Source organism: Herpailurus yagouaroundi, unplaced genomic scaffold (assembly GCF_014898765.1).
Source record: "Herpailurus yagouaroundi ecotype Mexico unplaced genomic scaffold, PumYag 66964, whole genome shotgun sequence".
Taxonomy (NCBI): domain Eukaryota; kingdom Metazoa; phylum Chordata; class Mammalia; order Carnivora; family Felidae; genus Herpailurus; species Herpailurus yagouaroundi.
This window is the reverse complement of record NW_024419829.1, coordinates 1-3,239: the sequence shown is the minus strand read 5'-3', so window position 1 is coordinate 3,239 and position 3,239 is coordinate 1. Positions and strand designations below refer to the sequence as shown.

The following is a 3,239-nucleotide window of genomic DNA, read 5'->3' as shown; positions in this document are numbered from 1 at the left end:
AGAGGGCCCTGAGGGCAGGCCTTGACCTGCCTGTAGCCTGACCATGGCCCCCCAGTTATGTGATGGTCTTGAGGGATCCTGTTCCTTCCTACCTGCCCGGACCGTTCAGGGGAAGCAGGCAAGGGGGTGTCGTCACAAAGTCTCCCGCTGCTCCGTCACCGGGGCCGGCTCCCCGCTTCCGTGCCAGGGCCAGATGCCCTCTTCCAGGAAGCCCTCCCATCATCACCCTCTACCCCCTATCTTCCCCCCCCCACACACGGTGCCTGGTTCAGGGCGTCCCTGCCGTCCAGGCAGGGTCCTGTGTCCAGGTCCTGTCTCTTCCCAGACCGGCAGCTCCCGTGGCTCAGTGAGAACCACCCACCGGGCCCACTACTCACTTGCCCACGGCAAACACTGTGAGCCCGATGGTCAGGTTCAGCGGCTGGTAGATGTGTTGCAGCAGCTCGGGGTTGAAGGTTCCCTCCGAGACAATGGGCGCCAACCAGGGCGTGAGGGTCAGCAGCTCTGCAGGCCTGGCAGTGGGGGAGGCCGTGGGCACGGAGGCCCTTTCCCTGTGAAAGCCTCAGCCTCTCCCCGGCCAGGCCTCCTACGCTGTGTGACCTTGGGCAGCTTCATCCCTGTCTCTGAGCCTCACTATCCTCATGTGGAAGGCGGGGTTAGGAACACTTCCTTCCCAGCACGGTTGAGAGGACCGGGAGTTAATGCACACCGAGTGTCTAAGGGGGCCTGGCATCTCAGGTGGCTGCTAAGTGCCGAATACATGAGGGGTGTAGACTGGGCACCTGCTACGGAGCTGTGCTTCTGCAAACACCGTCCCATCATCCAGTCCTCCAAGCTGCTAGGAGGTGGCTCTTATTAGCCACTTGCATAGAAAGAAGCCCAGGGCTGTTGAGTAACCTGCCCAAGGTCACACAGCCAGTGGCAGAACCGGGCTGGACCCCAGGGCCACCTGATCCCCCCACCACCCCAACTTATAAATCAGAGCTCGGCCCACCCCAGCCTCCCTCCCCACAGCAGATCGCCCCGTCCCCAGGCCCTGCCCAACACCTACCTTTGCTCCAGAAGCTTGGGCTGAGGGTACAGTGACCTGTGACCAAAAAGGGCCAGTGGTGAGGGGAGGCAGCCCCCACCCCCCCGGGGCCACAAAGGGGGAAGTGACGGTCTGCTTACTGTGTCACAGGCTGAAATGGCTTCTGCCCCTTGTACTGCAGTTTCATGCTGCTGGTGGCAGAGGACAGAGAGAGCTGTTAGTGCCAGGGCTGGGGACAGACGTATTCGGTGCGGGAAGGACAGAGTGGAGAATAACCAACCACCCGCCCCCCCACCCCCCCCGCAAGGGCAGGCACCCTTCCAGGTTCCGTGCAGACTCCCTCTGCGCGCCCTTCCCCACTGCGTGCCCACTCTGCTAGGGGTGGGGGGCTGGGCTCCTACAGAAGCAGCCTGTCCAGGGTCACTAAGTGGCAAGGCCGTGATTGGTACCCGGTGCCGGCTGTCTCCCAAGCTGCTGCTGTCTCACACGCGTCACTCTGGAGGGGCCTGGCAGCGGACAAGTCTTGAGAAGCTGCAAAGGCCTGGTGAGCGCCATTCTGTTGCTTTCTAGCCTGGGGACCTTGGGCGAGTCCCTTTACCTGAGCCCGCGGCGACGGTCAGTTATCGTAACCAGTTACACCAACACCAATCACCAAGCGAGGGAGGCCTCGCGGTGATGGTGCATGGCGGGTGTGATTAACATCTACACCCGCTGCCCTTAGGTAAAGATTATCCCAGCGCGCCTGGGTGGCTCCCTCGGTTCAACGTCCACCTTCGGCTCAGGTCATGGTCTCGCAGTTTGTGAGTTCGAGCCCCACGTTGGGCTCGCTGCTGTCAGCGTGGAGCCTGCTTAGGATCCTCTGTCCCCCTCTCCCTGCCACAACCCCCTTGTGCTCTCTCAAAAATAAATAAAACATTAAAAACAAAAAAGATACTCCACGTGGCCTGGATGGGGTTGGTACAACCAGGTGAAAGGCGTTAAGAACAGAGCTGAGGTTTCCGTGATGAGATTCGGTCAGTGTCCACTCCCGGGGTCCAGCCTGCTCCGCGGAGTCCAGACTGGCTTAGCCTAGCGGGTCAATCTTTCTCCCTCCCGCCTCCTGTTTCTTTAGTGGAACCCTGACTGATGTCCCCACTTTTCCTCATCTGTAAAATGGGTAGCCATCCTTCACCCTGAGAGCTGCCTTGAGACTTAAACAAGGTGTGTGCCCAGGCCCAGCACAGAGCAAACGCTTGTTAAGACCAGGCGTCTTGTCCCCTTCTTAGCAAGCGGCCTGGGCGGCCAGCCTCCGCCAGCAACAGCCAGGTTAGCCTGGGTGGGCAAGTAAGAAGGAGGTCCCTAAGGACGGAGGCTGCAAGGTGCAGAGAGCCTCTGGGTCTGCCATTAACTGGCTGGAGATACCTGGGGCCAGACATTTGACTCCTCGGGCTCTAGAGTCCTCCCAATAAAGTCCTCCCCCGAGGGTAGAAGTGAGGCCCAGAGAAGGCAAACCCCTGCCCGAGGACCTTTGGAGTGGATCAGCTCCTGAAGACGCCTGAGGTTGGCTGTAAGGGGCAGACCACCTGACGGGACGGTGACTGCCGCTCACTAAAGAATTTTCTTTTTGTGTTTTAAATGTTTATTTATTTTGGAGAGAGGGAGAGCATGCATGTAGGGAGAGGGAGAGAGAGAGAGAGAGAGAGAGAGAGAAAGAGAGAGAGACACAATCCCAAGCAGGCTCCAGGCTTTCAGCACAGAGCTGGACGCGGTCCTCGATCCCACAAACTGTGAGATCAAGACCCGAGCTGAAATCCAGAGTCAGACGCTTAACTGACTGAGCCCCCCCAAGAGCCCCGAGAATTTTCAATATGGCATATTTGAGAGGATAGCTTAAGCCTCCTTGAGCTTTCCTTCCAATGTTTAGTCTATGCTTCTGCTGCTGCTTTTTTTGTTTGGTTGTTTTGGGTGGTAAAATGTACAAAACAAAGATTTACTACTGTAACCATTGGTAAGCGTGCCCTTCAGGGGCATTAGGCACATTCGCACTACTGTGCAGCCGTCCCCGCCATCCATCTCCAGAACCTTCTCATCTTCCCCAACCCAAACCGTGTCCCCTCTCAACACCGACTCCCCTCTGCCCCATCTGCCCGGGCCCTGGTAACCATTATTCGAGAGCTCTGACTGTTCTGGAGATCTCTTACAAGTGGAATCCTGTAACACTTGTCTTTCT

At 58.1% G+C, this 3,239-nt stretch overlaps 1 long non-coding RNA gene across 1 annotated transcript; it reads right to left on the bottom strand.

Annotated features, from left to right (window-relative positions):
- Positions 1-118: 118 nt before the first annotated feature.
- On the bottom strand, positions 119-1,308 carry LOC121024709 (uncharacterized). The gene is made up of 3 exons (XR_005787797.1): positions 1,171-1,308; positions 1,052-1,087; positions 119-512 (listed from the first exon to the last, which is right to left on the bottom strand). It is a non-coding gene; the product is annotated as an uncharacterized LOC121024709 (long non-coding RNA).
- Positions 1,309-3,239: the final 1,931 nt, after the last annotated feature.